Genomic DNA, 13084 nt, shown 5'->3' on the forward strand with positions numbered 1-13084 from the left:
GATGTAGAAGGGTTGGTGATGACGACGGTGAAGAATCCCCCTCTCCGGAGCCCCAAACGGACTCCAGATCAGCCCTCCCGGGAAGATTAGGAGGTGGCGGCGGATCCTTCTCTTAGATCGCGATGAACACTTCTCTCTGATTTTTTTCCCGAATATGTGAATGTATAGGACTAGAGATAGGGGGTAGGGAGCCTCGTGAGCCCCACCACACAACAGGGCATGGCCTAGGGCGTGGCCGCACCCTGCCTCGTGGGCCACATGGACCCCCTCTGCTGGGTCTTTGCTTCATAAATCATTATAATTCCCACAAAAAAATCATAAAATGTTTCATCCAATTCTGAGAACTTTTATTTTTGCACAAAAATAACACCAAGGTAGTTATGCTGAAAGCAACGTCAGTCTAGGTTAGTTCCATTTAAATCATGCAATTTAGAGTAAAAACAAGAGTAAAAACAAGAGCAGAAGTTGGATATGTATCAACTCCCCCAAGCTTAACTCATTGCTTGTCCTCAAGCAACTTAGTTGATAAACTGAAAGTGATAAAGAAAACTTTTACAGACTCTTTTGTTCTCGTTTCCATATATATGTTTACCTAGTGTTCAGGTTTTCAGCAAAAAATAGAAATAACCATATCCATGATAACAATTAAACATCATATTCACTCATGGCAATACATAACCAACTAGTAAGTAATAATAAGATATCTCACATGCTAAAAATTTGTCAAAACAATCACGATATAATATGATGACATGGTATTTCACTAGCCATTTATGAGACTGCAAAACATAAATGGAGAGCACCTTTGAGATTCAAGTAATGATCAAACATTATAATCCAAGGTAGAAAAGATCCAGCCATATTCACATTCAACATTGACTAGACTCAATGTATAAAAATGACAATAGTGCTCGCTGGTCTGGTGCTTTTAGTAAGAATATGATGACTCGGGAACAACATAAAAGTAAATAGGAAGGCCCTTCGCAGAGGGAAGCATTGATTTGCAGAGGTGCGCGAGCTCAAGTTTTAAAACGGAGTTGAAAGTGCAATTTTGGGTGGTGGACTTTTCCTATCAATGTTACGACAAATATTTTCAGTATCTTCCATCCTGAGCTCATTATTGGCGGTTCCCAAACTGAATTGTAAAGTTTACTCCTATCTGCCATCCATACACACACCATGGCTAACCGAATCCATGGGTGCCTGCCAACATAAAAACTGTCCCAAGGAGTTTTCTTTAATTAATTTTGATTTTTGCAGGACTGGGCATCCTTTTTACCAGCCTCTCTCATGCAATGAAAATGAATAAACAACCGTTTTGAGAATAACCCACTTAGCATGGAAAATACCGACCGCCCCGTCGCTACATCGGCGGTACGAGTGCACAAAACAAATGTTTGTTTGAATATTTGAGGTGAAACATGCAAATTAATTTGAAACTGCAGGACAATACCGCATATAGGTAGGTATAGTGGACTCATGTGGAACAACATTGCTTTAGGAATTTGGATGCACAAGCAGCATTCCCTCTTAGTACACGTGAAGCTTAGCAATAGATTGGAAAGCGACGAGCTAGAAAGCAAAAAACGGTCATAAGCTTGCATTGTGAATAATTAATATTTGACATTAGCATGAGTAGGATATAAACACTCTAAATTTAAACATCATTAAGGTTGCATTGGTTTTGAATCAACTACATGTTTGCACATGGGCCAAGTCAAGTCGCTCGAATTACTCACACGGAAATACCATACTACCATACCACATCATAACTATTTTAATGCATGTTGACACATAAGATAAATCATTATCAACTCCTAGCTATTTAATCATGGCTTGAGAAAATATAATCTATAATTGTCATCATAAACATGTTCACTCATAATATACTGAATCGAGATCGAACGAACTAAACATATTTAAAAAAATGGAAAACAAGAAGAGTTCATACCACCTTCCTTTGCGAGAATCACTTCATCAAATATCATAATTATTGCCTTTCACTTGCATGACCTAGCGATGTGATAATAATAATAGTGTAGAAATGTCATGGACTAAGCTCGAATGTGCAAGGCATTTGTGCAAAGGAGAATACATGGTAATATTTCATATTGGTTAGATCAACATTAATGCATATGAGAGCCACTCAACAGTTTCATCTTCCTCTTCTCCTTTTGATGACTCAAATAAAAGAAAAATAAATTCAGAGAAACACACTCAAATATTTTTGGAGTTTTTTATTTTTCTCTAGGAAAGCAAACAAGCAAAGGAAAAAACAAAAACTAGAAAAACTATTTACACGGGAAAGCTCTCAACAAGTAAAGGAAATATGTTTGGCTTTTCTTTTAATACTACAACTAATTAAACGGGAAAGAAAACCCAAAAACAAACGAGAAATATTTTTGGGTTTTCTAAAGTTTTTAAAACACACAAGAAGAAAGTGGAAAAATAAGTCTACCATGGATATACAATGAAAAAGGATGAACACCGACAACTTATATGAAGTGTGTGAACATGAATGTAATGTCGGTGAGAAATACGTACTCCCACAAGCTTAGGCATTTGCCTAGCTTGGGTGATCACCATGGATGGTTGGGATAATAGTTGAAGTGATAGCTCGTGGAGGCGTTTTGCGCCTCCACCTCAGCCAAGTGAATAGCCTCCACTGCATCTTTGTACTCTTGCACCTCATTCTCAAGAACATAGTATCTTTACTTGCTCTGAAAATCAAAGAGAGCAGGCGTAGGCAACGTAACAGGTATAGCTCTATTTGACAAATATTAGGTTGTACTCATAACCGCTGGCACTAGTGAAAAGGAAGTCATGACGACGCATGGCTTCAAAATCTAAATATTCGACATGAAACATGGGGTCATTAGGTTGATGCGAGACTCCTAATTTTGTGACTACACAGGAGGCATAAATTCACCCAAAGAAATCAACATTGTTTGGGTTAGAGCTCAGCCTTCGGGAATAATTTCCCTGAGGTTATAATGTCTTTCACGAGTTAACGCAGTGTGAATAAGAGTCGGATCAGGAGCGCACAATACATTGCAATCTTGTTCACCTACTACACATTTTCAATTGAACGATGCAAAGTAGCTAATAGAGGGAAAATGAATACTTTTTATTCTAGCATGTGTCACCCATCTATCTTATCCTACGCTAAAACTCTCGAGGAACATATTATAATGAGTTTTTGAAGGTTTTTCAAGTGAACCCCAAAATGGGAGTTTGCATGCGTCACAAACTTCTTCTGGAGATAAACTATAGGACTTATCATAAAGAGTAAACAACACTCTAGATGTACGAGGATGATATCGAAATCCATGCGTGAATGAATGAGTAAGGTCATGCCATTGTATACACTTATCTGCCAGGAAGTCTGTGAGGCCAGTATCGTAGATGTACTGATCAAACTGCTCCTTATTGCGTGCACCTCTCATGAACTCATCACATGGCCAACGGCAAGACTTAGCATCAGCCATGGCTATCAAGCTTGTTCAGGGTTCAGCATAAGCTTGCCGCACTGAGCCCTCGCTTGATGATTCTCTCGAAGAACGCCTTCCTGAATAGCTCTTCCTAAATAAACTCGTCTTCTTATGAACAAATTTCTGAAATTTTTGAACCACAAAATTATGTGAGTAAAACTTTGCAAGATTTGTAGCAACTACTCATATGGATACCTAGTGGACATATCAAGCATTCCCACTACTTGGAACTCAAAGAATTAGACATGCAAGATCCCTTTCAGTAGCACCAAGTGCATAAAAATATGAAAAATACAAACCAGTAAAGCAAAAACTAATCGTAGGAATGGGGGAGTCACATACCAAGGAGCAATTCCTCAAAACAGTTTAAAAAACAGAGTTCCAAGCAAAGAGATCAAAAATTTCAGTTTCACGAGGAAAAACACGAGAGAAGACAGAGAGAGAGAGAGCTAGGGAATTTTTGCTAGAGGTAATGGATGACATGGGCTCAAGAGATAAGGCAGGGGGCTATGGACCCCACCACACAACAAGGCGCGAATTAGGGGATGGTCACACCCTATTGCCTCGTGGCCCACATGTGCCCCTTCCTCGTGTGTTGTAAGTACAAAAAATTCTTAAATATTCCATAAAAATTCATGTTAAAATTTTATGGCAATATGAGACTTTTTATTTTTGGGTCATTTTTTATTGCACAGGAAACTTAGAAAACAGGATAATCATGGCATTTTATTTTATTCAACTAAAAATAACAGAGAACAAACTACTAATACAAAGAGTTGTGCCTACTAAGTTCATCGATCACATGTCTTTCAATAAGGATCCATTAATAAGGTTAATCAAGTCTTATTAATAATTGTTTCCGATTGACATGAAACCGATTTTTTTATATTACACTAAGTTACCTCAATGGGGATTTGTATATGCCCAACAATAATAGTATAATATTTCTTCTTGTCACTAGGAATAAAAAATTTGAAACCTCCAATGGTGACTCTAGCAATAGGCTCAAAGACATTAATATTATTAACCAAAGTTTGCTTCTTCGGAAAATGCATGGTATGTTGTGCACCATTGACATGAAAAGTGATCTTGCTTTTGTCACAATAAATAACAACCCATGCAATATTTAAAAAGGGTCGACCAAGGATGATTGGCATGTTGTCATCCTCGGGCATATCAAGAATAATAAAGTCTGTCAAGATAGTAACTTCATTCGCAACCACAATAAGAACATCCTCGCTAATTCCAATAGGTAAAGCGGTGGATTTATCAGTCATTTGTAAAGATGTCTCAGTAGGCGTAAGATTATTCAAATCAAGTCTATTATAAAGAGAGAAATGCGTAACGGTAACACGAGCTCCTAAATTACATAAAGCAATTTTAACATAATTTATTTTAATGAAACAAGGTATTGTGGGTATACCCGGGTCTCCCAACTTCTTAGGCTCTCCGCCATCAAAAGAATAATTAGGAAGCATAGTAGCAATTTTAGTTTCAGGTATTTTTCTTTTTTTCGTAATAATATCTTTCATATACTTAGCATAAAGAGGCATTTTCAAAATATGAGTCAACCAAGTGCGCAAAAAGACATGCCTAATCATTTCAGCAAAGCGCTCAAAGTCTTCCTCGCCCTTACTCTTAGAAGGCTTATGAGGGAATGGCATGGGTTTTTGAACCCATCACTCTCTTTCTTTCCCAAGCTTTCTAGCAACAAAATATTTGTTCTGAGGACATTTATTTTTAGGAGGTGGGTTATCAAGATATTCAGCAGGTTCTGTTTCCACGTCATTGTCAGGTTCTTTATTACTATCTCGTGGAGCATCCACATGAACATTATTATTCTCATCATCACTATGTGAATGTTCATTACGAGATTGTGTCTCGGCATTAGAAATAGAAAGATCATCATTATTCTCGGCATGTCTTTCTATAACAAGTTCACTAGAAGCATGCAAAGTCCTATAATTTTTATTTTTAATTTTCTTCTTACAAGGACTAGGTGTATCATCATTAATTTAGTGAGAATCATGTTCTATTCTTTTAGGATGAACTTCACGATAAAGAGGTTCCTGAGTCATGCGACCTCCTCTAGTCATTACTCCAGCAATATTGTCATTCATATTATCATTTCTCTCAGCAAGCAAATCATTTTGTGACTTAGCAACTTGGTCTTATTGGGTGTGAACCATAGAAGCATGTTTACCTAGACCCTTAACATCATTAGCAATTCTAAACTTTAAGTCACCCAAACGATCTATCATCATAGCATTACGTCTTAATTTATCTTTGACATAATTATTCAAATATTCTTGCTTAACAATATAATTATCAATTTCATCCATGCATTGACTAGGAGTCTTAGTGTAAGGTACATCACTTTCATTAAAGATAGGGAGAGAATTTACCTCTACTACTTGTGTCGGGGTGTGAAGTCCATGTATTTCTTCGATAGGTGGTAATTCCTTGACATCTTCAATTTTAGTACCATTTGCTTTAATAGATCTTTTGGCTTCTTGCATATCTTCAGGCCTGAGAAATCGAATACCTCTTTTCTTCCGAATAAGTTCCAGCAGTGGCTCAGGAAGTGTCCAATTATCAACATTTTGCAATACCTTATTTAATAGTTTTTTAGCTTGCCCAACATTTCTTTCCATGAAAACACAACCAGCTCAACTATCTAGGAAATCCCTAGAAGCATCGGTTAGTCAATTATAAAAGATATCAACTATTTCATTTATCTCAAGGGGATGATCATGCACATCTCTAAGTAACTCAAAAATACTCCCCCCAAGCTTGAGGGAGATCCTCTTCATCAATTTGTGCAAAGTTAAATATTTTGTGTAAGGCAACTTGTTTCTTATGAGCTGAAAAATATTTTTCAGAGAAGTATTAAAGCATATCCTAGGGACTAAGCACACAACCAGGAGCAGGAGAAAGGAACCATTCTTTATCCTCGCCTTTTGACAAGAAAGGAAAAAAATCTTAAGGATGTAATAGTAACGTATCTTTTCCTCATTAGTAAACAAAGCAGCAATATCATTCAATTTAGTGAGATGTCCAACAACAGTTTCAGTTTCATAACCATGTAATGGATAATATTCTACTATAGGAATAAACTCAGGGTCTATAGAGAATTCATAATCCTTATCAGTAACAAATATAGGAGAAGTAGCAAATTTAGGATCATGTTTCAAGTTCTCCAACATAGGTTTTTCTTTCAGTTTGCATAGTAGTTACTTCATGTCATATCTATTTTCACAAGAAAGAAAGTACCTACCTACTTCGCCATCCATAACATAACCCTGAGGTATGTAAGGAAATTCATATTTATTGGGAGAACAAGGTGTAGTAGGTGATTCAAAATATTCATCGGTTTCAACATTTTCAACTTCTTTAGCTATAACAATACGGGCATCAAGTAATTCATTAAGTGGCACAGTTTCAGCTTCATCAAATATAGTTATAGTATCATCATTAATTTCAGAAGTAGCGTCATCAAGTTCATGCGATATGTGAGAACGATCAACAGGCGATGGAGTAATAAGCTGATTCAAAATAGTATGTGGATCAAAAGCGAAGCTGGATTGCAGTTCCTTACCTCCTCTCATGCGAGAGGGGACGACATTGGTTCGAGTATCTTTTAGATTCTTCATTGTAGCTATTGGATATCCTCAAGTTAACACAATAAATATAGCTATGTTCCCTCGCAACTGCACCAAAAAGGGTCTTGATAACCCACAACTGTAGGGGATCGCAACAATCTTCGCGGTTAGTATTTCACCCTGACTTATTGATTCGACACAAAAAGGGAAGCGAGGGAATATTTATTGGCCTTGAAGTTGAGTTGTTTATTCAACCTCACCTAGGATATCTCTCTACATCAAAGGTTTAGTAGCACGGTAAATAATAATAGTAGCAATAACAGTGATAGCAGCAACTTTGTAACACTAGTGACTATGATAGCAGCAATAGTAACTTAGCAGAATTATGTATATGTATACCGTAGGTCATGGTACACTCATCGATAGATATGGATGACATTCATCATGTAACATTTACCCACTAGAGAGACACAGTGCTAGCTCCAATTCATCAATATAATGTAGGCATGTATTTCGTATATAGTCATACGTGCTTGCGATAAGAACTTGCATGACATCTTTTCTCCTACCCTCTCGTGGCAGCGGGGTCCTATTGGAAATTAAGGGATATTAAGGCATTCTTTTAATAGAGAACCAGAACAAAGCATTAACACAAGGTGAATAAATGAATTCCTCAAACTACGGCAATCACCGGAAACAATCCCAATTATTGTCACCATGGGTATGCGGATCAAGACACGTAATAGGTGCATACAATTTGCAAGATAGGATCCAAATCACTTTCATATTCAAATAAAACATGATAGGTTCAGATCTCAAATCATGGCACTCGGGCCCTAGTCACAAGCATTAAGCATAGCAAAGTTACAGCAACATCAATCTCAGAACACAATGAATACTAGGGATCAAGCCCTATCAAATTAACTCAATTACATGATCAATCTGATCCAAAACCCATTACTGACCAAAAAGCCTACAAAGGAATTACTCACTCCCGGTGGTGAGAGTCATGGAATAGTTGATGGAGAAGGGTTGTTGATGATGACGATGACGAATCCCCCTCTTCGGAGCCCCAAACGGACTCCAAATTAGCCCTCTCGAGGAAGAACATGAGGTGGTAGTGGCTCCTCTTGTAAAACGTGATGAAATCTTCTGTGTGGTTTTTTTCTTTGAAGATGTGAATGTATCGGGATGGAAATAGGGTCGGGGGAGCTACGTGGGCCCCACAAGCTATCAGAGCATGCCCAAGGGATGGGCGCGCCTTGATGGCTCGTGCCCCAGTGGGAGACCCATTCTGGTGGTTCTTCGCACCATAATTCATTATATATTTCGAAAAAAAGTTACAAAGAGTTTTATCCAATTCGACAAACTTTTATTTCTACACAAAAATAACACCATGGTAGTTGTGTTGCAACAAGCGTCAGTCCTGGGTTAGTTTCATTCAAATCATGCAAATTAGAGTCCAAAAACAAGAGTAAAAGTGTTTGGAAAAGTAGATACATTTGACACGTATCACGCCCGAGCGCGTGTCATCATGTGGCGAGCCAGGGAGACAGGGGTAGGGGCGATGTCGACCCCATCGCTGAAGAAGAGGCCGAGTCGACACAACCAACCGAGCCAGCCGGAGAGGTCGAGGTGTCGACAATGCCAACCAAGCCAGCTAAGGGGTCAGGGGAACGTGCATTAGATGTGGATGAGGTCGCGGGGGGCGGCTAGAAGTCGGGCGAGCCATCGCGTGAGGAGTCAGCCGCGCCCCATTAGGATCTAGGCCCGCGTCAAAACCAGGGGGCGGGCCGAGGTCCATGTGGGAGCGCACCGAGGAGCGGCCGCCGAAGGGCCACCGGGAGCCGAAAGTGTCAGTTTCGTGGGGCCCACCACACAACACAATGTGGCCTAGGGGGTGGCCTCGCCTTTTTGCCTCATGGGCCACGGGGACACCACCCCCCCTTTGGTGGGTCTTTGCTTCATAAATCTTTATAATCCCGGAAAATATTTACAAAAAGTTTCGTCCAATTTCGAGAACTTTGTTGGGGAACGTTGCATGGGAAACAAAAAAGTTCCTACGCACACGCAATACCTATCCATGGTGATGATCATCTACGAGAGGGAGAGTGAATCTACATACCCTTGTAGATCGTTAAGCGGAAGTGTATATAATGCAGTTCATGTACTGGAACATCTTCGCTATCCAAATCACAGCCCGTCCCGCGATCTCATCACGATCCGTCCCACGATCCCATCACGATCCATCCCAATCTACTGCCGAACGGACGACACTGATACGTCCATTTTGCATCATGCTTTCATGTTGATATTTATTGCTTTATGGGCTATTATATTACTTTGTGGTACCATATTTATGCCTTTTCTCTCTTATTTTGCAAGGTTTATTTGAAGAGGGAGAATTCAGGCAGCTGGAATTCTGGACTGGAAAAGGAGCAAATCTTAGTCCACTCTTCTGCACATCTCCAAATGCCTTGAAAAGTTACGTGGAATTTTTTGGGATTATATAAAAAATACTGGGCTAAAGAAGTACCAGAGGGGGGCTACCAGGGCGCCACAAGCCCTACCACCGCCACCCCCCTTGGTGGCGGAGGGCAAGCTTGTGGGATCCCTGACGGCCCACTGGCCCTCCTCTTTTGCTATATGAAGGGTTTCGGCAAGTGTTCTTCGGAATGACTGGGCGTAAAGGGCACGTAGGCGGTGAATCGGGTTGAAAGTGAAAGTCGCCAAAAAGTGGCGGAATGCTCTCGAAACCAATTCACTTGAGTGAGACAAAGGAGAGTGGAATTTCGATGGGTTCGGTCCGTCTTTTCCTGATCTTTGTTTGTCCCCCCAAAAAAGTCGTTCTAGAAAAAATAAATCGGGAGTTTTTTCGTGGTTTCGCCGGAACTTGAGCAGATCCAATCTAGAGCTCCAGCAAGACGATCCTGCCAGGTAAACTTCCCTCCTGGAGGGGGAAATCGTCGCCATCGTCATCACCAACACTCCTCTCGTCGGAGGGGAGGCATCTTCATCAACATCTTCATCAGCACCATCTCCTCTCCAATCCCTAGTTCATCTCTTGTAACCAATATCCGTCTCACGACTCCGATTGGTACATGTAAGGTTACTAGTAGTGTTGATAACTCTTTGTAGTTGATGCTAGTTGGATTACTTGGTGGAATAGTTTATGTTCAGATCCTTGATGCTATTCATTACACCTCTGATCATGATTATGGTTATGCTTTGTGAGTAGGTACTTTTGTTCCTGAGGACATGGGATAAGTCATGCTGATAATAGTCATGTGAATTTGATATCCGTTCGGTATTTTGATATGTTGTATATTGTTTTTCCTCTAGTGGTGTTGTGTGAACGTCGACTACATAACACTTCACCATACTTGGGCCTAGAGGAAGGCAATGGGGAGTAGTAAGTAGATGATGGGTTGCTGGAGTGACAGAACCTTAAACCCGAGTCTATGCATTGCTTCGTGAGGGGCTAATTTGGATCCACTAGTTTAATGCTATGGTTAGACGTTGTCTTAATTCTTCTTTTGCAGTTGCGGATGCTTGCGAGAGGGGTTAATCATAAGTGGGATTCTTGTCCAAGTAATGGCAGTATCCAAGCGTCGGTCCACCCACATATCAAACTATCAAAGTAACGAAAGTGAATCATATGAACATGATGAAACTAGCATGACAGAAATTCCCGTGTGTCCTCAGGAGCGTTTTTCCTCCTATAAGACTTTTGCTCAGGCTTGTCCCTTGCCACAAAATGGATTGGGCCACTTGCTGCACCGTTGCTACTACTTGTTACTTGTTACTTTTCGTTTGCTACGTTTCACCTCACTACACCATCACTTGTTACCGCTACTTTCAGTGCTTGCAGTTATTACCTTGCTGAAAACCGTTTATCACAGCCTTCTGCTCCTCGTTGGGTTTGACACTCTTACTTATCAAAAGGACTACGATTGATCCCCTATACTTATGGGTCATCAGGCACCTCTGCGTTCAGCACACATACAGCTCGATGACGATCTCCGCCTTCTTGATCCAGCAAGAGATACGGGGAAGTAGATGAGTTCTCTGGCAGAGTGACGGCATCCCGGCGATGGTGGTGGATCTATTCCAGCAGGGCTTTGCCTATCGCTCCTCAAAACCGATCTAGAGGAAAAACTACGATCTAGAGGAGAGGGTAGCACATGGCTGAAAAATCTTTGAAAAACCCTCAAAAACCTCTAGTATATATAGGAGGAAGGAGGGAGGAGGCTTGCCCACCAAGGTAATACTCCCTTGGTTTGGCCGAAGCAAGATGGGAAGAGTCCTCCTCCAATTCCACTTGGAGGAGGACTCCTCTCCCACTTGTCCACCTCTTTTGGATTTTCCACCTTTTTCCTCATGGGCCTTGTTTGGTTTATTGGCCAGCCCACCAAGGGTTGTTGCACCACCCCAAAGTCCATGTGGACCTCTCAAGGAGTGGTGGGCCCACTAGGTGGACCCCCGAAACCCATTCGTCACTTCCGACACACTGTGGGTAATGCCTGAAACTCCTGCGGAATCCAAATACCAACTTCCTATATATCAATCTTTGTTTCCAGACAATTACGGAACTCCTCGTGACATCCTGGATCTCATCCGGGACTCCGAACAACATTCGGTCACCAACATCAATAACTCAACTATACCGAAAACGTCACCGAACCTTAAGTGTGCAGACCCTGCGGGTTCGAGAACTATGTAGACATGACCGAGACACTCTCCGGTCAATATCCAATAGCGGAACCTGGACGTCCTACATATTCTATGAAGATCTTATCAGTTGAACCTCTATGTCAAGGATTCACACAATCCCGTATATCATTCCCTTTGTCCTTCGATATGTTACTTGCCCGAGATTCGATCGTGGATATCTCCATACCTATTTCAATCTTTTTACCGGCAAGTCTCTTTACTCGTTCCGTAATACAAGATCCCGTGGCTAACTCTTTAGTCACATTGCTTGCAAGGCTTGTTTGTGATGTTGTATTACCGAGTGGGCCCTGATATACCTCTCCGTCACACGGAGTGACAAATCTCAGTCTTGATCCATGCTAACTCAACAGACACCTTCTTACATGCATGTATAGTACCTTAATAGTCACCCAGTAACGTTGCGACGTTTGATACACACAAGGCATTCCTCCGGTGTCAGTGAGTTACATGATCTCTTGGTCATAGGAATGTATACTTGACATGCAGAAAACAATAGCAACAAAATGACACGATCATATGCTACATTTATAGTTCCGGTTTTGTCCATCACATCATTCTCCTAATGATGTGATCCCGTTATTAAGTGACAAAACTTGTACATGGCCAGGAAACCTTGGCCATCTTTGATCAACGAGCTAGTCAACTAGAGGCTCACTAGAGAGTGTGTGTTGTCTATGTAGCCACAAATGTATTTGAGTTTCCAATCAATACAATTCTAGCATGGATAATAAATTATTATCATGAACAAGGAAATTTAACATTAACCAATTTATTATTTCCTCTAGGGCATATTTCCAACAAACTTCTATTTCTACACAAAAATAACAGCAAGGTAGTTCTCCTAATAACAACGTTAGTCCGGTTTAGTTTCATCCAAATCATGCAAATTAGAGTCCTAAACAAGAGCAAAAGTGTTTGAAAAGTAGATACATTGGAGAGGTATCAACTACGACCGGTGTAACTGTTCAGTGAAGGAGCAGTCTGCAGTGCGGCTAGGAGGGTTGAACCTCGCGGCGGAGGCGGCTGGGGTAGCAAGCCAGCGAACTATGGCAGAGGAGGGAAGTACCCTCCGTACGGTGGATGTCTGTCGTACTAAGGCGTGGTGAGGTACGCTTAGGGAGGCCCCAGACGAGGTCCCGAGACGAGGATGCCTGGGCGAGGGAGCAAGGGACCGGCATGGTGTACGCATGCACTATGTTGGTCCATGGGTTGAACCCTCCAGCCCACGACAAAGTTGGTTGTTGTTGCTAGCACGGC

This window comes from Hordeum vulgare, chromosome 1H (assembly GCF_904849725.1).
Source record: "Hordeum vulgare subsp. vulgare chromosome 1H, MorexV3_pseudomolecules_assembly, whole genome shotgun sequence".
Taxonomy (NCBI): Eukaryota; Viridiplantae; Streptophyta; class Magnoliopsida; order Poales; family Poaceae; genus Hordeum; species Hordeum vulgare.